General features: G+C 44.1%; 1 long non-coding RNA gene across 1 annotated transcript; it reads right to left on the reverse strand.

Annotated features, from left to right (window-relative positions):
* Window positions 1–7,153: 7,153 nt before the first annotated feature.
* Window positions 7,154–24,014, reverse strand: LOC123582504. The gene is made up of 2 exons (XR_006704409.1): window positions 23,262–24,014; window positions 7,154–11,148 (listed from the first exon to the last, which is right to left on the reverse strand). It is a non-coding gene; the product is annotated as an uncharacterized LOC123582504 (long non-coding RNA).
* Window positions 24,015–27,575: the final 3,561 nt, after the last annotated feature.

The following is a 27,575-nucleotide window of genomic DNA, read 5'->3' on the forward strand; positions in this document are numbered from 1 at the left end:
AAAGTGTTTAAGAACTAAGACCAAGAAAAAGGTTCATTCCATAGGGTGCCTGGTTTGTGTTGCAGAAATGGGCATGGCCTCTTCAAAGTGTTGACTGGGTTAAACCATTTGTGAGCATAAAACAGTGTTGATATATTTATTATTTTATTTTATTATTTTTAAATTTTTTAAATGTTTATTTATTTATTTATTTATTTTTTTCTTTTTTCTTTTTTTCAACGTTTATTTTTGGGACAGAGAGAGACACAGCATGAACGGGGGAGGGGCAGAGAGAGAGGGAGACACAGAATCAGAAACAGGCTCCAGGCTCTGAGCCATCAGCCCAGAGCCCGACGCGGGGCTCGAACTCACGGACCATGAGATCGTGACCTGGCTGGAGTCGGACGCTTAACCGACTGCGCCACCCAGGCGCCCCAAATGTTTATTTATTTTTGACAGAGAAAGAGAGAGAGAGAGAGAGAGAGAGAGAGAGAGAATGAGCGGGGGAGGGGCAGAGAGAGAGGGAGTCACAGAATCCAAAGCAGGCTCCAGGCTCGGAGCTGTCAGCACAGGGCCGGATGTGGGGGCTCGAACTCACAGACCGCGAGATCATGACTTGAGCCGAAGTCAGGTGCTCAACCGACTGAGCCACCCAGGTGCCCCTCTTTTTTTTTTTTTTTTTAACTTTATTTATTTTGAGAGAGAGAGTATGAGCAGGGTAGGGGCAGAGAGAGGGAGAGAGAGAATCCCAAGCAGGTTCTGTGCTGTCAGCGTGGAGCCTGACATGGGGCCCAAACCCACCCACAACCATGAGATCATGACCTGAGCTGAAATCAAGAGTCAGATGCTTAACCAACTGAGCCACCCAGACACCCCTGATATATTTATTATTTAAAATTTTTACCAACATGCAATTGCATTGAAGTTTTAAACACTAACAATTTCACCACTTGCTTTATGTTTAGGTATCACTTTGTATAAACCATAAATGCTATTGCGGATCTAGTTGCTGTTAATCTCAATGCCCCTGGTTGAATGGTCATGAGGTGTATTCAAGACACTTCTTTCCTGTGTTACTTTGAGAGAAAGGATGAGGGAATAAAAATAGCAGGATGAACAATGGAAAAAAGAGGGAGTGGGGTTTCACCCTGGGTCCCCAAGAGACAGCAACGGAAAACAACACAAAACGAATGAGAAATCCAGAAAGTCGTTGAAAGGAGCCGGAAATGGCTCAGGAAAGGCCAGAGAAAGCAAAGGCGAGCAGTAGGAAATAGATTGAGACTGAGAGTCCCAAGCATTGGCCCTATAGGGACTGGGATAGTCCCAATTGGAGATGGAGACATTTTCTGGAAAAATGAAACCTCTCCCTGCTGGAAACAAAAAGGAAGCTGGAAGCAGAGAGCATGATGGGGCAACAGCTCTGCCGTGGTCCGTGTGAGAGACGCCAGCCAAGCTGCAACTGCGTAAGAGCTAAGAAGGGAAACTGTTCCTTCCACCTGGACAGATGTGTGCTGCAGAGCCCGGAAGTGATTCCAACACAGATCCCTTAAAAAAGACAAAATGGCATGTGGAAGTGGATTTCCAACGATTTACTAGGTGTTCAGGATTGCAGCTGGGTTGAGCTGGGGTCCCTGCAGATTCACAGGAAGTAAGCCTTTGACCGCAAAGAGGGGAATGGACATTTGTCAAGCAGCACAGCAATGCTGTGGAAAGGGTGTTATTCTCTCCATTTTAACAGGTGAGCCAAGGCATGGAGTATAAAGTGACAGTACATTATTCATTCACACCCAAGGTCACATGATTGAGAAGTGCGAAGCTGAGATTCAAACCCCAGCCTTTCCGTCCCCCAGCCTTACCACTTACATCATGCTGGGCATTGTTGCATATTTGGAAATCTCACCTAGGGCCAAGTTCTTTATATACTTTCTCTGAGCTATAACAGGATCCAGCCATGAGCTTAAGTGTCAGCGTGTCAGCATTTCAAAACCTGCCACTTCCACATGACCCTAACACCTAGAGCTAAAATTGGGCAGGATCTCAGAGCCCAGACGTTTCTTTCCTTTTGATGATTTCATGGGGGTGGGGGTGGGGCAGGGAGCCCTGAGTGGATAGAGTCTGGATTTGGTAACATGTCCTTAACTGGCCCTTGGGCTTGATCTCATATAGTCTTTCGTTATAGTCATAGCCTTGATTAAGAAATGAAGACCCCAGAGGGTGCCTGGGTGGCTCAGTTAGTTGAGCGTCTGACTTCAGCTCAGGTCATGATCTCTCAGTTCATGGGTTTAAGCCCCACATTGGGCTCTCTGCTGTCAGTGCAGAGCCCGCTTCAATCCTAGGTCCCTCCCTCTCTCTGCCCATCCCCCGCTCATGCTCTCTCTCACGCTCTCTTTCTCAAAAATAAAGTAAAATTTTAAAAAAAGAGAAAAGAAATTAAGATCTCCAAAGAGAAAATACATCCAAAGATTTCCCTACTGTTATTTGAAGGAATGAGGTAATACAATTACTTTATATCTTTAAAACACTTTATTTAGTCTTATGTCTTAAATTATTAGAAAATAGAAACATTTAAAAAAATATCAAGGTAATGAACATTCATTGTAAGCTTGTTATGTATCGGGCGCCTTCTAATCTATATTATTTCATTTACTTCTGGGAAGAAAGTATGCTCACTTTATAGATGAGGAAGTTGAGGTTCAGAAATGTTACAAGAATAGGAGGTGGAAGCGTCAGGATTTGAACCCAAAGACCCTTGAATCTTAGCTAGGTGTCATGTCAAACTTTAAGAAGGAAGTTAGAGGACTTAAGGAGGTAAACCTTTAATAAGTTCTAAGGAACTTAGAACGGTGTCAGGAACATGGTAAGCCTTCTATCAATGTTCACTCCTGTTATGGGTATTGTTATTATCAGAAGACCAACCGTAAGACCTCGTTTCAAAGAGAATCTCTGATACAGTTACTTCTCAACCACATCCAGCAGATCACTTCATACCTAGAGATACGACGGTGACCATTATTCTGATGGTACCACTGGCATGTGACATTTACAGAGTGATTCAGGCTTTGTAAGCCTTCCACTTTTCCATTCTTAGGGAGAAAGGGCTCTCATATGGGTTTCTAGAAAGGTACAGGGATTTTTTTTTTTAATGTTTATTTATTTGTTTATTTGTGAGCGAGAGGGAGACAGAGCATGAGCAGGGGAGGGGAGAGAGAGAGGGAGACGCAGAATCCGAAGCAGACTCCAGGCTCTGAGCTGTCAGCACAGAGCCCGACGCGGGGCTCGAACTCACGGATCATGAGATCGTGACCTGAGCTGAAGACAGATGCTCAACCGACTGAACCCCCCAGGCTCCTCGACACAGGGATTGTTAGACATCAGACTGTTGGTGGTGGTTTCAACAAGGCAAACTCACGCCATTCTTGCCATGAACAGAAAACAGTGATGGGTCAGAGATAAGAGACGCAAGGGGCAAGGTGGTTGAGAAAGGCTTGCTTGGAACTCTGTCTCCCTGAAATGTTTCCAAGGTTGATGGAGAGGATTGGTGTGAACTTCATACCGGAGACAAATCTAATTTCGATAAGGCATAAGGAATGGCCGATATTTAAGGACTGTGGAATTGAATTGAAATTATCCCTCAGTTTTTGCCTTTAAAATTTGCTCTACTTGAGCTACTGCTAGCTTGCTGATCAATTTCTCAGGTGTTTAAAAAAAAAAAACAAAAGTTACATTTTGGGCGGAGTGCCCCAGCTACTTCCTTCTCTGGGCCTTTGTTCCTGCTGGTTCTCTGCCTTCTCAGCCTGAGCTCTGCCTGCCGCTTCTCAGGGCTTCCTTCAGCATCATTTCCCCAAAGAAGCCTTGCTAACTGCCTGCCCCGCCTCTCGCTGTCTCCACTCTGGGTGAAGTACCCCTTCTCTGAGCTGGTTGAGACCCCAAGCGTACTTCTCTACCTATATCATAGCTCGTATCACTTTGAGTTGGTTTCTCTTTCTGCACTGAAAGTATCTGGTAAGTGTCCGAATCTCCATGTGGGCAGCAGCACCTGGGTCTTCTGTCCTTCGTCAACACGGTGACGGGTGTGTGCAGCAATCCCTCAGGAATGACAACGTGGCCTGAGCCTCCTCCGAAATAGTGGGCCCCCCACTGTCAGCCGTGCAGACGGTAGCTGGGATCCCCTGTTTAAAAAACAGCCTACCTTCACTTATTTTGTGAGTACTCTCTCGTTGGCGAAATCTCATTTTGAGAGACAAAAAGACACCTTGAGAGGCGAGTCTAAAAATCTAGGTATAGAGATGACAAAAGGACCACAGAAGACAAGGACGAAAGCTTGGGTGATGCGCTTCATTTTCCCCAGAAGGTAGACTTCCCTGGGCCCGCCTGACGTTGTCTCCATTCGTTTGATGTCCCTTTAGGGCAACAGCCGGAAATGGAAATAGATTCTGGCTCCAGCAGCACTAGGCTCTTCTCGCTGATCCTCCTTCCAGTCGAAGCTGGGAGCCAAGCCTGGGGCAGGCTATGGTATGCAGGATTTGAATTTTTCCTGGCACATGCGTGAAACAGTGTGATCCAACTGGTAGCAGAAATTCCATGTTTGTGCAGGACAACATCTGCAGATTTTATCTTCAGTACAGCCCAGATACAGTCACACTTGGTATTTAAAGAATGACGTGAAACAACCGCAGAAAGAGATAAAATGGCAAGTACTCTCTGTCCAGAGTCTCTGTAGCTGTTTCAAATATGAATAGGCTTTGTAACTAGAAAAGGAAACAGGAAAGGTTGGGGGTGGTGGGGAGGGGGAGGGGGACAGAGATATGAGGATTTATCTATCAGAGCTGGCATATACACAGTAATCAGTCCTGTGTCGGCTTTGGAGTGGAGGGAACACGAACTATCTAGAGCTAGAAAGATGTGGGCTCCTGGTGCTGGCGTGTGCGGAATGATGTAGGTATGAAGTTATTCATGGCAACATTGCTAATATAGCAAGAGATTGGAAACAACCCAATATCCAACAATGGAGGACTGGTTAAGTCACTGATGGTATGCCCATACAATGGAATGCTGTGCTCTGTAAAAGGGAAGGAATGAGGAAGCTCTTAATGTGGCAGGATGAAAAGATATACAAGATAGATTGCTCTGGGGAAGAAAGCAAGACACAGGGCAGTGGGCACAGAATGCCATGTTTTGTGTAAAAAAGGAGGAAAAATAAGAACATATATATATTTAAATTTATTTATTTGAAAGAGAGAGAGAGAGAGAGAGAATGAGCCTGGGAGGGGCGGAGAGAGAGAATCCCAAACAGGCTCGACAGAGTCAGCACAGAGTTCCACACGGAGCTCGAACCCACCAACCGTGAGATCACAACCTGAGCTAAAGTCAAGAGTCAGGCGCCCAACTGACTGAACCACCCAATCGCCCCAGAATATATATTCTTACTAAGTGTTATAGGCATAAAGAAATGATAAAAGTATAAAACAAGGAGAAGATGGCTGTTACCTGTGTATGTGTCAGAGAAGACAAAAGGGGAGGGGAGCTGGCTATTTGGGGGTCGGGGGTCTGGGAGACTTTTTTATTGTATACCTTGGGATTATTTTGAGACATGGGGTTATATTATCGATTTATAAATCAAATCAAACAAACAAAAAGTCAAACAAACAAGCATCATGGCTCAGCTGCCCCTGGGAATTGACCTACCAACTCCCAGTCTCAATTTTGTCATCAGAATAATGGGGATATTTATATTGCCTGGCCAGCCTGGTGGGTCACTGAGCAACAGAAAGTACTAAGTGCACAGCCTGGAGGGGTGCTCACAAACGTTGGCTGATTTTCCTTCCCTGTGAAAGTGCCAGTGTCTCTCTGACCTGGGCGGGATTGTGATCCCCTGGCTCAAAATTTCTCAAGAAACATCTTGGGAGCAGCTTTCCTGCTGTTTGCCTTCTCATGACCTTATCTGAGTCCTGAGTCCACAGTAAAAAATGGCCAGGGCCCTTATGAGTTCAGTAGCTTCTGAACACTCTTCTTTGAAGTGGGGCAGCCTCTAGAAACCTCTGCTTTGTTTTCCTCTTGGTTGATTTCTTCCAAATGGGCTCCTCTGTTGGGTCAACTCCTGCTCAGTCTCCTGCAGAGCGGTCTCAGGCCTCAGAGCTGCCTGAGGGCGCTCTGAGCATTTGGGAGGATTCAGGTTCACCCTCTGACCACTTTGCTCAATTGCTTTCTCTCCAAATCACTCTTTCAGGCTTCAGTATCCTGGTGAAGTGAGGGGACAGACGCATGGAACCAAAACCTTGTGTCCTAGAGAGGCCAGGGAAGACACCGCGGAGTCAGATTGGGGGCGCTAAAGGGGCAGCCAGCCCCACCCCCCTTTGTGATTTAAGGGCCGCGGGGTGCTCTGGCCTCGAGGCTAGTGTTTGATCTGGCGCCGGCCAGAGCAGAGAGCCGCATGGAGAGCGCAGAAGTCACGAAAGAATACTCAGTGTTCGCTGGGGGTTGGACAAAGCCTGCGGTAAACCTGAGCAGATCCTGCGCGTCCTCCTCGGTATGGGGAGCAAGCGCGGCCTCTAGCGGCCGCTCCTAGATCTGCTCTCTGGGGCCTTCATGCTGGTGGGACTGTCCTCTTCCCGCTAGGCCACAACCCCTGAGGAGCCGTGGGAAAGAGGCGCAGGACCGCCGGACGTTCGTTGTCCTCTGGAAACCTTGGCCAGGCAGAGTCGTGGCCCGTCCTGCAGGGGAGCGAGCGAGTCAGGCCAGGCCTGCCCGCATGCGGCTTGAGTCACATTCCCTCTGGAGCCCTGCTTATCATGCGCGAGTGCATCCAGAACCCCTCCCCTTCTTCCTTCCTGTGCTCCTGTCCACCTGCTCTCCTCCCCCAGCTCTGTCCCTTTCCCACCTCCGTTATCAGGTTATCAGGGGTCCCACTGAACTTAATCTTCAGGTAGTGATTTGCGGCGCTGGTTGCTGCAGGGAATCTGGGGTGCAGGTGGTGGTGGGGCTCCTAGGTCTTGAATGAATGAAGCCAAGCCAGTTTGGGTTAGTTGAGAGCAGACGTGAAGGAGAACCTGAATCATTCACCTGAACCTACTTATTTTCTAGTTATTGGAAAGCACGCAACATCCACTCTTTTTCTTGTTATAAAAATGTTGGTATTATGGAATGTTGTGTTGGAAATACTGATGAAACCCTCTGCTTTCATGGAAGATCAATATAAATTCTATTTTTGTTTCCTTTTGAAAAAAATAAAAACACAAAACAAATCCAAGCACTTGAACCCTTGCGTACATGAAACTGTTTTCAGCACTAGGCACTACATTTCCTCTAACCCAAAGTTGGTCCCGTTAGGGCAATTAAAAGGGCATAACATGACACTGACTTTTTGCACACATGCCTTCAAATTTCTGCTTTCTGTATTACAAGCTACTGTCCACCCAGGGTCATAAATCCCCGGAGGGGAGAGTCATATGTCACATCACGTGATGAGCTTTGCATCTGTTTTGCAGCTGTTCATTTTGTACTTTGATTTTGTCTTTTGGAAACCCTAGAGCACGGCTTCTCAAGCACGAATGTGCATATGAATCACTTGGGGATCTTGTTAAGATGCAGGTTCTGAGTCAGGAGGTCTGGGGAGGGCTGAGATTCCCCAGTTCTAAGGAGACGCCAGTCCTGTTGATCTGGACACCACCCCTGAGTAGTAAGGAGGAGGAGATGTCCTTGGTGATTCTGGTCTGTTCTTTTTCTCATCCTTTCTCTGCCCTTTTTTTTTTTTTTTTTTTTTTTAATATCCTGTACTGTAGTCCTGACTGGAGAGAAACCGTGACAGCAAAGTCAAAAGCTATGTTGATACATGATTCGTGGGTAGCATCTTATGCTTCTTCAGGTCATCTGGAAGAACACAAAAGGCTCCTGTAGGCAGCTGTAACTGAAACCAGAGTGACCATAGCAATCTGTGTGTGAGCCACCGGGAACACACCCTAAACCAGTGGTTTGAATTCCCTCGCCCTTATGTTCCTGACATAAGAGAAACAGCAGGTGTTTGCCCAAGACTCCGGTCTTCTGTCTCTTCTTTATAGATGCTGTGATCTAGGCAGGGTTCCTCAGCCACGGTGCTGGTGATATTTGGGGCTGGATCGTTATTTGCCGCAGGGAAGGCGGTGTGCCCCGTGCATTGGAGGGTGTTCAACAGCATCCCTGGACTCCACCCATTTGACTCCAGTAGCCCCATCCCACCTCCACTCAGTAGGTTAAGTATCCGACTTCAGCTCAGGTCACGATCTCGTGGTTAGTGGTTTCAAGCCCCACATCGGGCTCCTCGCTGGCAGTGTGAAGCCTGCTTGGGATTCTCTCTGTCTCTGTGTCTCTCTCTCTTTCTCTCTCCCTCTCTCCGCCCCTCCCCAACTCACACACACACTCTCTCCCAAAGTAAATACGTAAACTTAAAAAAACACCCTAAAACTATAAATTTCTGTCTTTCTTTGCATCCCCATATTCAGTTTGTTCTCAAAGAGGCAGTAACTGCGGTCTAATGGACAGCATTTTGGCCTTGGGGGCTGAGGATTCGAGTTGGAATCCCAGCGATGCAACTTACTAACTATGACCTCGAATGAATGGGTCATTTAATATCCACAAATCTCTGTCTCTTCAGCTTGGAATATGGGTTATTTATTCCTAGCTCATAGGTTGCTGTGAAGGTTAAAGGAGATTAACGAGGGTATGGAGAATATAGTACCTGCCTTTTGAGAGTGCTCAATAAGGTATGCGTGTTTATATGTCATTTATTTATTTATGCATCCAGTAAATAGGGGACACAGATTTTGGGTCAGGGAATACGATCGTATACTAAGTGCTTGGAACATTTCAGAAGAATGAAAATGATCCAGAAGAGGAAAGGAAGAGCCAGGAGGATTGGGTCAGTCATCTCCTCAACACGGACATCTATCTGGAAGCCTCTAAATTGGCCCCCCCTGAGAGATTGGTTCCAAGAAGGAAGAAATGTCTATGTTAGAAGAGATGGGCTTCCCTGATGAGTTCTCAAAGTGTTGTCCCAACACCAGCAGCAGCAGCAGCACCTGGGAGCTTGTCAGAAGTGAAACCACAAGGGCCAGACCCTAATTCTCATTTGATTCATGGACAAGAATCTCAGGCCCTCACTCAGAGCTGTTTTCTGGTCTTTTTTTTTTTTTTTTTTATGTTTATTTTTGAGAGAGAGAGAAACAGAGCACAAGCAGAGGAGGGGGAGAGAGAGAGGGGACACAGAATCCGAAGCAGGCTCCAGGCTCTGAGATATCAGCACAGAGCCTGACGTAGGGCCTTGAACTCACAGACCGTGAGATCATGACCTGAGCTGAAGTCGGACGCTTAACCGACTGAGTCACCCAGGCGTCCCTTTCTTTTTTCTTTTTTTTTTTTCTTAAGAAATGATGTGTAATTGACCTATGACATTATATTAATTTCAGGTGTATAACACAATGATTCAAAATTTGTATATGTTGTGAAATGATCACTATGGTAAGTCTAGTTAACATCTATCGCCATATGTAGTTACAGCATTTTTTTTCTTGTGATGGGAACTTTGAAGATTTACTCTCTTAGCAACTTTCAAATGTGCAATACAGTATTACAGTTAGTATACAGTTAGTATAGTTGCCATTCGGCACATTACATCCCTGTGACTTATTTTACAACTGGGAATTTGTACCTTTTGACTTCCTTCACCCATTTTGCCCACTCTCTGCCCTCCACTTCTGCCAACCACCAATCTGTTGTCTGCATGGATGAGCTTGGTTGCTGTTTTTAATTTTTTAATTTTTATTTTTTAAATGTTTATTTTTGAGAGAGAGAGAGAGAACACTAGTGAGGGACGGGCAGAGAGAGAGAGACAGAGAGACAGAGGATCCAAAGCAGGCTCTGAGCTCTTAGCCCAGTGCAGGGCTCAAACACACGAACTGTGAGCTCATGCCCTCAGTCAAAGTCAGATGCTTAACCAACTGAGCCAGCCAGGCCCCCCTGTTTTTTGTACTCTTAGATTCCACATGCAAGTGAGATTATATGGTGTTTGTCTTATTTCACTTAGCATAATGCCCTCAAGTTTCATTCATGTTGTCACAAATGACAAGAGTTCATTCTTGTTTATGGCTTAATAATATTCTGCTGTATATTTTTATATATAAAATGTTCTTTATCCATTCATCTATTGATGGGCGCTTAGGTTGTTTCCATATTTTGGCTATTGTAAATAATGCTGCAATGAACATGGGGGTGCATATATCTTTTTGAGTTAGTGTTCTCATTTTCTTTGATAAATACTCAGAAGTGGATTGTCTGGATCATATGATAATTCTATTTTTAATTGTTTGAGGAAACCCCATACAATTTTCTGTGGTGGCTTCACCAATGTACATTCCTGCCATCAATGCACAGGGTTCTGTTTTCTCTAAACCCTCACCAACACTTGTTATTTCTTGTCTTTTTGATAATGGCCACACTAACAGGTGTGAGGTAGTACCTCAATGTGGTTTTGATTTGCATTTTCCTGATGATTAGTGATGTTAAGTATCTTTTTCATCTGTCTGTTGGCCATCTGTATGTCTTCTTTGGATACATGTTCAGATTCTCTGCCCCATCAGAATGTTTGTTTGTCTTTTGCTATTGGGTTATATGTGTTCTATGTATATTTTGAATATTAGCCCCTTATCAGATATTTGATTTGCAAATATTTTCCCCCATTCAGCAGGTTGCCTTTTCATTTTGTTGATGGTTTCCTTTGCTGAGCAGAAGATTTTTAGTTGGATGGAGTCCCACTTGTTTATTTCTGCTTTTATTGCTTTTGCTTTTGGTGTTGTATACAAGAAGTCATCACCAAGACCTATGTCAAGAAGCTTACTGCTTATGTTTTCTTCCAGGAGTTTTATGGTTTCAGGTCTTACATTTGAGTCTTTAATATATTTTGAGTTACTTTTTGCACATGGTCCAGTTTCATTCTTTTGCATGTGGCTGCCCGGTTTTCTCAATTCCATTTATTGAAGAGGCTGTCCTTTCCCCATTGGATACTCTTGGCTTCTCTGTCATAAATGAATTGGCCATATGTGAGTGGAGTCAGAGTTTTTTCTTAGGTTTGCTTTCTACGAAGTATGAATTTTCTAATCCATAGCAGAGGAGAAACGGCAAATTAGTAGATGTGATGTAGACCTATTAGAAGTAGGGAAAATGAAGGCAAAAATAAGACGACAATTGATAAAGAATGAAAAGCTCCCAAATGTTAAGACTGGACTTGGGTCCTTCAACATAGGGCAAACAGCCACATATCCTTCAATAAATCCTGTGGTCATTACTTAATATCCTAAAAGTAGATATTTGTCAAATGGCCTAGAATTGAGAAAAACTTATTTTTTAAAAGTTTATTTATTTATTTTTGAGAGAGAGAGAGTGAGTCTGAGCAGGGGAGGGAGAGAGAGAATCCCAAGTGGGGACGTGGGGCTTGAACCCATGAACTGTCAGATCAGCTGACATTAGAAGTCGGAAGCTTAACCGATTGAGTCACCCAGGAGCCCCGAATTGAGAAAAGTTTAAACCATGTTCTTTGTTCTATGGTTTAAAATCCATAGGATGATGTAAGTTTCAGAAAGATTTTTAGAAATAATATACTTCAAATAAATAAAACTTGAGTACTTTCAGGAGTTAGCTTTATTTGGGAATGTCACTCGATGGTATGCTTCCTTCCCAAGAAAGTAATCATGAGGCACCGCTGTAACTTGTTAGAGGTCAAGAGCCATGCCCCATACTTTTTCTATAGCTACCTGAGCACACTGTAAGAACTCAAACACATGTTGGCTGATTAGGCTTCTTTGTCGGCCTTGAGATAAAAATTACAGAAACTCAATTGTTTTTGTAGCCATCATGCTGTTCCCACTTCGTCCTATTGTTGCTTCTTTCTTTAAAGTCCAACATTCTCTGTATCGATTGCTTTTTTTCCTTTGGAGATAGTGAAATTTATGCAAGGAGAGCAACCTTGCTGGGAACATTAGTTTCCTTTCCATGTTGTCTTTCCATGGCAGTGAACTCACCGGCTAACTCCCTTTGGGTACTAATCATAGTCATCGATCTTTACGAGCTGAGTGGTTTTCATCCTTTATTACCAGCTAGGAAGACCATTGTTTAAGGGATCGGCCATTTGTTGAGATGACTTATTGGGAAGGCCTTAACAAATTCTCAAAGTGTGGTCCTTGGACCACCAGCTGCAGCATCACCTGGGACCTTGTCAGAAATGCAAATTTTCTGGCCCCTCTCAGACTTACTGAATTAGAAACACAGTGGGTGGGACCCAGAACAAGCCCTCCAGGTGATTCTGATGCATGGTCAAGTTTGAGATTCAGTGCTTGAGATAAGAGTCCCAGTCTTCCTCCACCTCTCTGCTTTTGCACCCTCATGGGGACAAGCTGTTCTCAATTCAGAATATTTGGACTATAAATTTAGAGAGGTATGCAAGCTTCGTAAAAAGATCTGGCTGAGATAAACCTGGCTTAAAAAAATTTTTTTTACTGTTTATTTTTGAGACAGAGAGAGAACATGAGCAGGGGATGGGCAGAGAGAAGGAGACACAGAATCTGAAGCAGGTTCCAGGCACCGAAATGTCAGCACAGAGCCTGGCACGGGGCTCGAACTCACAAACCATGAGATCATGACCTGAACTGAAGTCTGACGCTTAACCAACTGAGCTACCCAGGCGCCCCGAGATAAATCTGGTTTTAAATTTTAGCTCTGCCACTTACTAGCTACAAGTCTTTGAGCACATTCTTTTTTTTTTTTTTTTAATTTTTTTTAATGTTTGTTATTCAGAGAGAGACAGTGAGAGACACAGAGCATGAGCAGGGGAGGTGCAGAGAGAGAGGGAGACACAGAATCCGAAGCAGACTCCAGGCTCCGTGCGGTCAGCACAGAATCTGACACGGGGCTCGAACTCACAAACTGAGAGATCATGACCTGAGCCGAAGTCAGACGCTCAACCGACTGAGCCACCCAGGCACCCCTTTGAGCACATTCTTAACACACTAAATGTTATTAGCCATTTTGAGACTTGGTTTATATAATGCTTTCCTCAAAGGGCTGTCCCAAAGACAGAAAGAGCTAATGTGTATTATAGCACTTTGTACAAAGCTTCACACACAAAAAAGGCTAAATGTTAGGACTCTTGTCCTTCCTTATTTTGTTTAGGCATCAGACATTTCCACTTGGAGAATGTTTTCCTATAAAAACAACATATGGTACTCAGAATCAAATGTACCTGAAATACTAAGATTAGCATTATACTTTAGACATGTTTTGGGTTAAAAACAAGCCCAACAGGCTTTTGTGTATTGACCTGGGAACTTAATCATCCAGTTATTTCTTCATTTACTCGTGCCTTTAAAAAGCACAATACCATTTCCCTATAGGGAATTATATTCCAACTTCCAAAACGTAATTTACACATGACTTTTGGGACATGCTCTGTTCATTAGAGTTTCTAGGCATATAGGGTATCTTTAATGTAATCCACGTAGTCAAACTCAAGGAGCCAGGGATTGGGAAGCTCCATAAAATCAGTGTCTTTCCTCAATGCTAATAATATGCTTTGTAATTAAGCAAAGCTCAAAGGACAGCATAGTTGTGACTTATTTTTGGTGGTGACTATGCTAAGTTGAAATGGTGAAGTCAGACACTAAGGCAAAGTGGAGCTGACTTGAGGCACAGAGGAAAGTGGAAACGCCCGTTTTGGGCACCTGTTGGCCATGAAGTAAAACTCATTGTCTGCAGGATAAATTTCTCACTGTGCCTCTCGTTAACTCAGTTACCACATCATCAGGTGCCTTCAACGCTAGAGTTCAAGGGCAAGAGCTCCAGGTGCCTGAAATGAGCCACTCACATTTTCTGCCTAACGGGAAAGGCACACATGGCGAGGTGACATCTCAACTTTTGTTTGAGGTCAATGATAAATTTTCCCTTCCTTAAACTTGGTCTGTCAAAATGTAAGTGGATGTGTCCCATGGGGACTGCTAATTTATTTGAAGCAGTGTGGTATGGTGAACAGCAGTGCATATGGGGCAGAATATCTGGGTTATAACCTTGGCCTTCCTTGTTGCAAGCAAGGTGATCTTTGATAAGTCATGCAACCCTTCTGAGCCTGAGTTTTCACTCATGTAAAAGGGTGGTGGTAACAATAATAACAATAGTAATAACACCCAACCTTCCTAATTCACAGGGCTATTGTTACAAGGAACAAATGAAATGACATATATGAATATCCTAACCCTGCCTTTAGGAGCATGGAATATTCAGCCAGAAAAATCCCTAGGAAGGTATCAGATGGAGCTTTTTTAACTACAGGGAGACCTTTTGAGGGCAGAAAGCAAAGGAAGCAACTACAGACGGAATGGCCTTGAGTAACACAAAAGATTTTTCAAGACAACATTCGACTTGGGAGTTCCTCTTTTCCTTCTTTTTTTTTAATTTTTTTTTTTTAGTTTTTTTTAATGTTTATTTATTTTGAGAGAGAGAGTTGGGGGGCGGGGAGGGGCAGAGAGAGGGAGACACAGAATCCCAAGCAGGCTCCAGGCTCTGAGCTGTCAGCACAGAGCCCGATGTGGGGCTCGAACTCATGAACCGTGAGATCACAACCTGAGCCAAAGTCGGACGCTTAACTGACTGAGCCACCCAGGCACCCCATCTTTTCCTACTTACAGCCAAGGACTCTCTACCCCTTCCGCCCCAGCTGGAGAAGGTGTTCCCAAAGGTTTCTGACAGGTGACTGCAGGGGTGGCCTGCAGCTGGTGTTTGCAGAATGTCTTCATTTAAACATACCAACCACATTTCAACACTTGTGTGAATGTTTAGCATCAGTGGGAACACATGAACTACAGCGACAGAAATGCAGTTGAAGAATCTGAACTCAAAAAACTATAAAGAGTAAAGCCATGTTGCCCTGTCATTTATTTACTTCTTTTTAAAAGTTTATTTTTTATTTTCAGAGAGAGACAGAGAGAGAGAGAGAGAGAGAATGTAAGTGGGGAAGGGGCAAAGACAGAGAGGGAGAGAGAGAATTCCAAGCAGGTGCCACAGGGCCCGGTGTGGGGCTTGAACTCACGAATTCATGAACCGTGAGATCATGACCTGAACCGAAATCAAGAGTTGAATGCTTAAGAAACTCAGCCACCCAGGCATCCTGCCCTGTCATTTATGATTGTCTTTTGCCCATCCTGGCAGAGAGAAGGAGGTTTAATATCTGAAGGGATAGAACAGAGAACCTCTGGATGGGGTACTTCAGACATACTTGTGGGAGTGGGCACCATACTATAAGAACACAGAGAGATTAAGTGACCATATGTACTCTAAATTCAGAACAAATGGACCTCTAGCCCTGCTTTTCCAGTTGGCTGCCAGACCAGGGCTTTTACCTCTGGGCAGGACATTGGAAGGCTATTCTTGGAGAAATAGATCAAAGAATGAAGAGCTATTTATACTGACATCAGAGTTTCACCTTAAAAGGCACCACCCGTCCAAACCTACAGTGAAGTTCAAAGTCACCCAAACTCATCATATGCCCAGAGCTTCCAACCAGCTTTTCTTCTCTACTGGTTATTACGTGTGGATGACCAAAAAGTCCTAGGTATCTGAGGAAAGTCCCTATCACGATAGGTTGAGATGAAAAAGGCAAACAGACAGCAGCAATGCAAAGCATACAGAGACAAGACAGGGAGAATAACACATAATAAAAAAGAAGCTCTTAAATTCTCAGAAGGAGGGCGCCTGGGTGGCTCAGCCAGTTAAGTGTCTGACTCTTGGTTTTGGCTCAGGTCATGATCTCACAGTTTGTGGTTTCAAGCCCCGCATTGGGTTCTGTGCTGACACGGTTTAGCCTGCTTGGGATTCTCTCTCTCTCTCTCTCTCTCTCTCTCTCTCTCTCACACACACACACACACACACACACACACTCTTCTTCTCTCTCTGCCCCTCCTCCGGCTCTCTCTCTCTTTCTCTCTCTCTTAAAAATAAATAAATAAACTTAAAAAAAATTCCCAGAGGGAAAGGAGAACATACTGTGTCCATGGGGGGAGAAAAAAAAAAAAAACAAAAACCGAGGAGGCTATAAAAAAGAAACACTCAGGACAAAATGTGCTTCTAGAAATACAAACTCAATAGATGAAAATTACCCAGAAAGTAGAGTAAGAAATATAGAAATGGAAGCTAGAATAACAATGTGAGAAAATTAGATCAGTACAGGAGATCCAATATCTAAATAACTTGAGTTCCCAGAATGAGAGAACAGAGAAAAAAAGGGGATGAAGTCATCAAAGAAAAACTTGAAAAAAATGTCCCTGAGTTAAAAAACAGAAGTTTCCAGATTCAAAAGGTTTATTGAATGTACAGCGAAATGGATAAAAATAGACTTACAACAAGGCATAGCTTGTGAAATTTTGGAATGCTGTTAACAAACAACTTTCTGCAAGCTTCCAATGAGAAAAAGAAAGGATAAATAAAAAGGATTAGGAAGAAAAATGGGTTTGGACATGCTTTTAAAATTCTTTTTTTTTAAATTTTTTTTCAACGTTTATTTATTTTTGGGACAGAGAGAGAGCATGAACGGGGGAGGGTCAGAGAGAGAGGGAGACACAGAATCGGAAACAGGCTCCAGGCTCTGAGCCATCAGCCCAGAGCCCGACGCGGGGCTCGAACTCACGGACCGCGAGATTGTGACCTGGCTGAAGTCGGACGCTTCACCGACTGCGCCACCCAGGCGCCCCTAAAATTCTTAACAAAAACTCCATCTTAGAATTCTCTACCCAAACTATCACTTAAGTTTGAGAGTTGAAAAAATACATTTTTGGGCACACACAGTCTCAAAACCTTTATGTCTCGTGCACTATTTCTCAAGAATCTCATCTCGAGTATGACGTAGTCCACTGAAAACGAGAGAACAAATCAAGAGAGACACAGCGCACAGGAATTAGGACCTCCAGTGAGAAAAGAGGAGGCCTCCCATCTTCTGAAGACCCCAGAAGGAGAGCTGTGCTTACACTGTGGCCAGCTGGCCCAGATTGGAGGAGTGAACTTGACAGACAGGTTGAGTGCTTCCATTAGCAAGATCCCCAACTGCCAGGGTGCCTGGGTGGCTCAGTCGGTTGAGGTCTGACTTTGGCTCTGGCCATGATCTCATAGTTCGTGTGAGTGCAAGCCCTGCATTGGGCTCGCTGCTGTCAGTGCAGAGCCCCCTTGGGATCCTCTGTCCCCTCTGTCTCTGCCCCTCCCCTGCTTCAGCCCTCTCTCTCAAAAATAAATAAAACATTAAAAAAAATCCCCAACTCCCACGGACTTTTCTTTCCATTCGAGAACAGTGTGTTTGATAATCGTACTGGCTTGTCTTGACCACATACTGACTCCTGAGAGCCAGCAATAAAGTCATAGGTTTGTGTGTGTGTTTATTTAATTTTTTTTTTAACGGCTATTTGTTTTTGAGAGACACAGAGAGAGACAGAGCATGAGCCAGAGAGAGGTCGAGAGGGAGACACAAAATTCAAAGCAGTCTCCAGGCTCTGGGCTGTCAGCACAAAGCCCGATCCAGGGCTTGAACTCACAAACTGTGAGATCATGGCCTGAGCCAAAGTCGGATGAGCCACCCAGGCACCCCATAAGTCATAAGTTTAGAGTCAGAAAATACTCAATGGTCCACTAATAATGCTGCATGTCCTATACCTGGCTCATACTTTGGTCCTGCCCGGTTGCCCCAACTGTGGCAAGCTCTCTGTTTCCGAGGACTCACTGACAAGCTGTGGCCCTACATGTGGCCCTTCCAGAAGGGGTGGAAGGTGAAGCCAGACTCAGACTCAAGGGACTCTGCTCACTTTTGCTTTTTCCAGGAGCCTTCGGCTAAAACAGGCATTCATTATTGCCTATTTCTTCCATGGCTAGGGTGGGCTGACTACTGAATTTTTCAAAATGAAATAATGCATTGTTTAGGGATACATATACTCATGGTACAATTCTTATTTTTTTAATATAAAAGATGGCTTGACATTAAAATGAGGATTGTGGTTAATTCTCTGGGGAGTAAGTGGGGCAGGACGGAGTTAGAGAGGGGCACACAGTGGGCCTTAAAATTAACACTTGTAATAGGGACACCTAGCTAGCACAGTTGTTAGAGCACATGACGTTTGATCTCGAGGTCATGGGTTCAAGCCCCACCTTGGGTGTAAAGCTTTCTTAATAAATAAAAATCAAAATAAAAAAAAAAATCACTTGTATTTCCAAGCCTAGGTTGTGGGACATTGCTGCTTAACTATTTTTAAAGTGTACATATATGTTTATACAGTCTTCTCTCTGTATTATATATGTTGTGATAAAATTGTTGAAATAAAAATGAACTGAAAGCCCTGTTTCTCGAGTGGATGCTTGAGTGATCCTGGGCCCCAGTGAGGCAGATCTAAGGCCTCAGAGTTATTTTGACTTTGATAGAGAGGAGGAAACTCCCAATTACTTAGGTATTAAATTCTCCTAGGAAGCTTTTTTTTTTTTTTTCCTGACTTGCAGAGGCCTGTTCTTTAGGAATTGAGTCACTGGAAACATTAGGAAAGATGTGGTTACTTCTTTACCAACTGCTGGGCCCTGCTTGTTCTCTGCCTTAATTCAGATATTACTGGAGGGGGGGGGGAAGCCCCTAATTATAGTCAGTTACTGACTCATAACCATACTTTGCTCGTGGTTATTTCCTCTGAGAAGAATATATGTGGTGTTTCTGCCTGACGCGCGTGTGTGTGTGTGTGTGTGTGTGTGTGTGTGTGTGTGTGTGTGTATCATTGCTCCGGAATGTCTTTACATGACCTTCAGCACAGGGTGGGCCTTGCTGGGAAGGCTTCGCCAGCTTCATTGGAGGGCTGGGCAGCTCTAGCCGACACGCCCAGGCGATGGGTGTGTCTTGTAAGTGTCCAGTCTCACGGCTGTCATTTCACATTACCTGCTGTGTGGTCAGTAGTAACGGAACAGAATATGGAAGCTGACCTGCTCCTCTGGACTAGTCAGGACTCTAGGTTGCAAGGGGCAGAAAACCAACCCACAGATTAAACCACGAAGAGATTTATAGGCTCACTTAACTTTGCAGTGTAGAAGGAGATTCTGGCCCAGCTGGACCCAAGCGTTCCAACAAAATCGTTAGCATGTTTCTATCTGCTTTCTCCAGTCCTGGCTTCTTTTTCAGGCTCTTATTGGCTTGCCTAGGGCCAGGTGACCATCCCTGATGCAATCACATGGACTAGAGTGGTAGACTGGTCTCATTGACAACATATATACATACCCATCCCTGTCGGGGCTCCTGGGTGGCTCAGTCGGTTGAGCGTCCGACTTCAGGTCAGGTCATGATCTCACACTCTGAGTTCGAGCCCTGCATGGGGCTCTGTGCTGACAGCTCAGAGCCTGGAGCCTGCTTCAGATTCTGTGTCTCCTTCTCTCTCTGCCCCTCCCCTGCTCATGCTCTGTCTCCTCTGTCTCAAAAGTAAATAAACATAAAAAAAAAAATTTATATACCCACCCCTGTCCTGGGGAGGGGCTTGGATCCACCATCTGACGTGGCCTGAGAGAAGAAAAGGTAGTTTTCACTACAGTAGCTATGCACACATAGAAACTACCCCTGGAGTCAATTATCAATAACTAATGTTTGAATTTATATGATGTCATGATAAATTTTAGGTCTGATTTATGAACTGCCACTATCTTCTGACCTGGACATAGTTTATAAGTCTTCACACTTAAAAAAAACCATGCTTAAAAACCTTGAGGGGCACCTGGGTGGCTCAGTCGGTTGAGTGTCTGACTTTGGCTCAGGTCCTGATCTCATGGTGGGTGAGTTCGAGCCCCACCATGGGCTCTCTGCTGTCCATCCCCCTTCTCTACCCTTCCTCTGCTGGCGCTCGCTCTCTCTCAAAAATAAGTAACTGTTAAAAAATAAAAAAAAATTAAAATCTTTAAAAAAAACTTAAAAAACGTTGAGGTTTCCAATTCAGATGAGTAAAGAAAGTCGTTTTTACTAAAGCAGTTTGACAGGAATAGAGCCCTTATGTCTGTATACTGAATGGGGGAAAAGTTAACAGGAGAAGTCAATCTGCTGCCTCTGATGGGTCTCAGAATAATTTACTCTGACTTGGGGCCTTCGATTCGATTTGATTAAGCAGTTCATGGTTTCGGCCTAGTTCAAAGACTTGTGCATGCAGTGCTCTCACTGAAGGGGTTTCTTTCACAGTACCTGGGGGAAAAAAGGGCTTTTAGATCTAAGAAGTTTGTTCCAAAACTCCTCCTTTATTATTTTTTATTTCTCACTTGGTATTGTGCCTTCTCTGTGGGGACCTACATTACTCTTTCATTGCACAGTGGGTAAGATGGACTTTGGGGATACACTGCTTGCTTGCAAATGCCTTACTAACTCTGTGACGTCGACTCCGTTAGTCACTTCGCCTCTCTGCGTCTTCCATTCCCTCACCTGGGAAAACCTCCTACATAGGATTGCCTGCAGAAACTCCTTAGGACCTTGCTGGGCACACAGTGAGCACTTTATGAGCGATTTCTACCACTCTTATTATTTCAGGGGCTCTCAGAGCGCACAGCCAAGGGGCCTGTTTGACTTCTGGTTGAGATGGGAGCGTGGAGGGCAGAGGGCAGGCGCCCGAAGCTGGGAAGCCCTATTAAAAGTAGAACAGAAATAGACAGGAGGAAACCAAGCGCTTTCTATTCAGATTGCTATCAAACCACGCTTCGTTGCAGACTCTGGACTTGGGTATGGCCAGAGATCAAAGGCCCTCTTATGTGCGGTGACATTTCTGAGCACAGGGCTGAGTTGTAAAACTCCTGAATGGAAGATTTTGGCACTTGGAACGGCTTGGGATAGAAAGGCAGAATTTTTATAGAGGCGATTCATAGAACTGCTTATACTCATGGAGAATCCAGACTGTTATGACTCACTTGTCTCTTTATTGCTTTGGACCAAGAACTGTTGTTTCCTTTTAAGTCCCTCTGTAGGAGCTGAGCTACAGCCTAAGGCCGACATAACTCTTTCGGGAAGACAGTGTGGCTTCAGTGAGCGTGAACAGGAATACCCCCTTGTTGGGCTGTGGGTCAAGCGTACTGGACAAGCCGAAAAAGGATTTTATTTTTACCAGGAGATAGAGTTTCTTTTGGAAACTGGCAGCATCCTTAATGCTTCTTTAACTTCAGATAAGCTTCCCTTTTGTCTGTCTGCCCTTTTCATCGTATGAAAGCATAGGCTAAATTTGATTGTGTGACAAGCAGGGGGACAGTGGAACAACTTTGGGAAGTAGAAATCAGTGTGCCTGGGTGGCCTGCTCTGCAATTAGGGATAGCAGAAGGGGTCATTTGGAGTCCGGCTTGCCCGAGGTTCTGTTGGGTCTCCTGGGAAGCCCTGGGAAGTGGATTTTTGGGCTGACGGTAAAGCCTCGTGTGGCAGGCAGACTTCTAAGACAGCTCCCGGTGTTCCCCACCTCCTGGCACTTTACTCCTTCGTGTAACCTCCTCCTCATGTGTTCTTGCTGCACCTAGTGACCTGCTTCCCATGAACAGAATAGGACAAAGGTAGTGGGATGTCACTTGCATTATTAGGTTACAAAGGACGGTGATTTCTACCTTGCAAGGACACTCTTTCTTGTGGCCCCTTTCTCATGCTCTTGTCTTCTCTTTTATGCTTTGAGGAAGCCTGACGCCATGTTGGAAAGGCCCATGTGGCAGGGAACTGAAGGTGGCTTTTGGTCTATATCCTGCAAAGAACTGATCCCCTCAGTCCAGTACCTGTGAGGAACTGAGTCCTGGCACACTAGGGGAGTTTGGAAGTATGTCCTGCCCCAGTTGAACCTTGAGTTGACTGCAGTCCAGCTGTCCCCTTGACTTCTGCCTTGTGAGAGGCCCTGAACCAGAGGACCCAGTCAGGCATTGCCTGGCTTCCTGGCCCTCTGAAACTGTGATTTGTGTATTGTTTTAATTTGCTAAATTTGGGCGTAATTTTTTTTTTTTTAAATTTTTTTTTTCAACGTTTATTTATTTTTGGGACAGAGAGAGACAGAGCATGAACGGGGGAGGGGCAGCGAGAGAGGGAGACACAGAATCGGAAACAGGCTCCAGGCTCTGAGCCATCAGCCCAGAGCCCGACGCGGGGCTCGAACTCCCGGACCGCGAGATCGTGACCTGGCTGAAGTCGGACGCTTAACCGACTGCGCCACCCAGGCGCCCCTTGGGCGTAATTTTTAATGCCTCAGTAGGTAACTAATATAGCAGGTCAATAACATTTACCTTCTCAAGCAAAGAGGGAAACAAAGTCTGCCCTCAAACTCTGGGGTTTTGAGTTCTCAAAGTGGGTTGGGAACTCACTATGAGGTAGCAGATTATCCTGAATTCACTGAGACAGAGTTTCTGAAGAACACGGTCTAGGGTTAGGCATGTCTTTAATACAGTACCTAGGGTTTATCTCAAGACCTTGGGAAAGAATGCCAGAACCAGAAAAGCCATGATTTCTCTGGGATCCTGACTGAAGTTGAAGTCACTGGTTGGGAGGAAATCTACCCCCTTTGGTGACAGAGAGTAGGAAGTGATAAGTGTGAGACGGAGAAGCACATTCAGGTCTTCATTCACTGATAACTCTGGTTTCAGAATAGGATTACCATATGGGGGGCACCTGGGTGGCTCAGTTGGTTAAGTATTCAACTCTTGATCTCAGCTGAGGTCTTGATCTCAGGGTGTTAATTGATCTCAGGGTAATGAAATGAAGCCTTGCATTGGGCTTCAAGCTCGGTGTGGAGCCTGCTTCAAAAAAAAAAAAAAAAAAAAAAGGAAGGGGGAGGAGCCAAGACAGCAGAACAGCATGGAAGTTTTTTCTGTGTCTGGTGTCCATGAGATACCGCCAGACCAACAATAAACCATCTCGCACACCTAGAAAACTGATCTGAGGAATAACACAACAATCTGCACACCTGAACCACGGAATCAGCAGGTACATGGCGCAGAGAGGTGAACTGGGGGAGAGAGAAGCTGTGGAGGGCAGGGAGCCACTTTTGCGGCGGAGAGAGGATGGAGACGGGGGCGGGGAGGGGAGGTGGGGTGGGGAGAGAATACGGGAAAAGCATCCCCCCCAACCCACAAGCAGCTGGAGAGAAAGTGGAAAAGTGGAAACAGCCACAGGGACTGAACTAAAAAGGGAGAAAGGAGAAAGGAGAGGGTTTAAATTCCATTAAGACTATAAACAGGGGGGGCACAGAGTCTGAAACTCTGCAGCTCGATACCTGGTGGTGCTCTGATGGGAAGGGCAGATCCTCAGGAGCAGAGTGGGGCCCAGGGTTCTTCAGGCCACATGGGGAGAGGCGGTTCCCCTGCTGGGAGGACACCTGGTAGAGGCTGTGTGGGTCCCCAAAGGCAAGGCCCCAGTGGACCCGGGAGAACAGCCACATTCACTGGTGCTGGAACAAGGTCGTTAAGGGTGAAGCCTGGTGCCAGGTGTGTGTTGTGAGTTTCCATAGTCCCTGAAATGCTGCTGCTGCACTATCTCGCAAACTTTTTCTGGGGCGGGCTGGCACCCGGCTGCAGTCTCTTGGCTTCGGCAGCAGCAGGGTTCCGCGAATGTTCCTGGGTGTGGCCGGCACTGGCCAGTGCTCGGTGAGAACGTCCCGCAGAGGAGCCGAGTGGGTCAGAGCTGTGGTCCCTCAGAAGTAAGGGGTCAGGAAACATAGCCGCATCTGAGATAAAACTCAGGAGGGAAGGGCTGCCTGGGGCTTGGTCACCGACAGCGTAAAACCGGGAGTGGTCAGAGGCCGAAGACAAAGGATGGGTGCACAATTGCACATCGGGGGGAACAGAGTTCGATACTAGCGACTGAGTTGCTGGGTGTCAGGGCCACTGTTCCCGCGCATGCGCATAGGTACCTACAAGCACCAAAGCAATCCTCCCCAGTAAGCTAAGCAGCGCCATCTAGTGGAGAACGGAGCCATTACACTAAGCCCTGCCCAACTGGGCCAACCTCACTCTTCAGGAACACAAGTCTCTCCCCCTGCTTAGTTTATGGACTATAACGTGCTTCATAGTTTGACTTATAGGGGAAAACAAAGTAATTTCAGTAGTATTTCAGTCTATTTGCCGGTCTATCTATTCAATTTTCTTTCTTTTTTTTCCCTTTTTTCTTTTTTCTCTTTTTTGTTTCTTTTCTTTTTCTTGAATACAGAAAGAGAAAAAAAATCATTTTTATTTTCAATTTTTATTAAAAATAGTTTTATTTCATTTTTTTTACTATATTTTTACTTTTGTGTAAATTTTTTCAAATTCTATTTTACTTCCATCATTTCATTTTAGTCTATTCAGTGTATTCATTTTTTCAAATTTTCAAACTATTTCCTTTTTTTTTTCTATTTTTCTTTCCCCCTTTTTTTGTAATCTATCAAGCCCTTTTCAACACCCAGACAAAAACACACCTAGGATCTAGCATCAATTATTTGATTTGTGTGTGTGTGTGTGTGTTTGTTTTTAATTTTTTAATTTTAATATTTTTTAATTTTAATTTTTTAAAATTTAATTATTTTACCTAATTAACTCTTTTTCTCCCTTCAAAATGACGAAGCAAAGGAATTCACCCCAAAAGAAAGAGCAGGAAGAAATGACAGCCAGGGACTTAACCAACACATATACAAGCAAGATGTCTAAACCAAAATTTAGAATCACGATAGTAAGAATACTAGCTGGGATTGAAAACAGATTATAATCCCTTTCTCTGGAGATAAAAGAAGTAAAAGCTAGTCAGGATGAAATAAAAAATGCTATAACTGAGCTGCAAACTTGAATGGAGGCCACAGCGGCAAAGATGGATGAGGCAGAACAGAGAATCAGCAATATAGAGGTCAAACTTAAAGAGAATAATGAAGCAGAAAAAAAGAGGGAGATGAAGGCAAAAGAGCACGATTTAAGAATTAGAGAAATCAGTGAAAGGAACAACATCAGAATCATAGGGGTCCCAGAAGAGGAAGAGAGAGAAATAGGGGTAGAAGGGTTATGGGACCAAATCATAGCAGAAAACTTTCTTAACCTGGGGAAAGACACAGACATCAAAATTCAGGAAGCACAGAGGACTCCCATTAGATTCAACAAAAACTGACCATGAACAAGGCACATCATCACAAAATACTCAGGCAAGGAGAGAATCATGAAACCACAAGGGAAAAAAGTCCTTAATCTACAAGGGAAGACAGATCAGGTTTGCAGCAGACCTATCCACAGAAATGTGGCAGGGCAGAAAGGAGTGGCGGGATATATTCAATGTGCTGAATCAGAAAAATATACAGCCAAGAATTCTTTTTTTTTAATATGAAATTTATTGTCAAACTGGTTTCCATACAACACCGAGTGCTCATCCCAACAGGTGCCCTCCTCAATACCCATCACCCACCTTCCTCTCCCTCCTACCCCCCATCAACCCTCAGTTTATTCTCAGTTTTTAAGAGTCTCTTATGGTTTGCTCCCTCCCTCTCTAACTTTTTCCCCCCCTTCCCCTACCCCATGGTCTTCTGCTAAGTTTCCCAGGATCCACATAAGAGAAAAAAACATGGTGTCTGTCTTTCTCTATATGACTTATTTCACTTAGCATAACACTCTCCAGTTCCATCCACGTTGCTACAAAAGGCCATATTTCATTTTTTCTCATTGCCACATAGTATTCCCCATTCGTCAGTTGATGGACATTTAGGCTCTTTCCATAATTTGGCTATTGTTGAAAGTGCTGCTATAAACATTGGGGTACAAGTGCCCTTATGCATCAGCACTCCTGTATCTGTTGCGTAAATTCCTAGCAGTGCTATTGCTGGGTCATAGGGTAGATCTATATTTAATTTTTTGAGGAATCTCCACACTGTTTTCCAGAGCGGCTGCACCAGTTTGCATTCCCACCAACAGTGCAAGAGGGTTCCCATTTCTCCACATCCTCTCCAGCATCTATAGTCTCCTGATTTGTTCATTTGAGCCATTCTGACTGGCATGAGGTTATATCTCAGTGTGGCTTTGATTTTTATTTCCCTGGTGAGGAGTGATGTTGAGCATCTTTTCATGTGTCTGTTGGCCATCTGGATGTCTTCTTTAGAGAACTGTCTATTCATGTCTTCTGCCCATTTTTTTCACTGGATTATTTGTTTTTTGGGTGTGGAGTTTGGTCAGTTCTTCATAGATTTTGGACACTAGCCTTTTGTCCGATATGTCATTTGCAAATATATTTTCTCATTCCATCAGTTGCCTTTTAGTTTTGTTGATTGTTTCCTTTGCAGTGCAGAAGCTTTTTATCTTCATGAGGTCCCAATAGTTCATTTTTGCTTTTAATTCCCTTGCCTTTGGAGAAGTATCAAGTAAGAAATTGCTGTGGCTGAGGTCAGAGAGGTTTTTCTCTTGCTTTCTTCTCTAGGGTTTTGATGGTTTCCTGTCTCACATTCAGGCTCTTCATCCATTTTGAATTTATTTTTGTGAATGGTGTAAGAAAGTGTTCTAGTTTCATTCTTCTGCATGTTGCTGTCCATTTCATCCAGCACCATTCGTTAAAACAGCCAAGAATTCTTTATCCATCAAGGCTGTCATTCAAAATAGAAGGAGAGATAGAAAGTTTCCCAGGCAAACAAAAATGAAAGGAGTTTGTGACCACTAAACCAGCCCTGCAAGAAATTTTAAGGGGACTCTCTGAGGGGGGAAAAGATGAAAAAAAAAAAAAAACAAAACACCAAACAAACAAATAAAGACCAAAAGCAACAGAGACTAGAAAGCACCAGAGAACACCACCAGAAACTCCAACTCTACAAGCAAGATAATGGCAATAAATTCCTATCTTTCCGTACTCACTCTAAACATCAATGGACTCAATGCTCCAACCAAAAGACATAGGGTAACAGAATGGATAAGAAAACAAGATCCATCTACATGGTGTTTACAAGAGACCCACTTTAGACCGAAAGACACCTTCAGATTGAAAATAAGGCGATGGAGAACCATCTATCATGCTAATAGTCAACAAAAGAAAGCCAGAGTAGCCATACTTATATCAGACAATCGAGACTTTAAAATAAAGACTGTATCAAGAGATGCAGAAGGGCATTATATCATAATCAAGGGGTATATCCACCAAGAAGACCTAACAATTGTAAACATTTATGTGCCAAATGTGCAGGCACCCAAATATATAAATCAATTAATCACAAATATAAAGAAACTCGATAGTAATACCATAATAGTCAGAGACTTCAACACCCCACTCACAGCAATGAACAGATAATCTAATAAAAAAATCAACACGGAAACAATGGCTTTGAATGACACACTGGACCAAATGGACTTAACAGATATATCCAGAACATTTCATCCTAAAGCAGCAGAATATACATTATTCTCCAGTGCACATTGAATATTCTCCAGAATAGACCATATACTGGGACACAAATCAGCCCTCAACAAGTGCAAAAAGATCGAGATCATACTGTGCATATTTTCAGATCACAACGCTATGAAACTCAAAATCAACCACAAGAAAAAATTTGGAAAGTTAACAAATACTTGGAGACTGAAGAACATCCTACTAAAGA

The sequence above is a fragment of the Leopardus geoffroyi genome, chromosome B3 (genome assembly GCF_018350155.1).
Source record: "Leopardus geoffroyi isolate Oge1 chromosome B3, O.geoffroyi_Oge1_pat1.0, whole genome shotgun sequence".
Taxonomy (NCBI): domain Eukaryota; kingdom Metazoa; phylum Chordata; class Mammalia; order Carnivora; family Felidae; genus Leopardus; species Leopardus geoffroyi.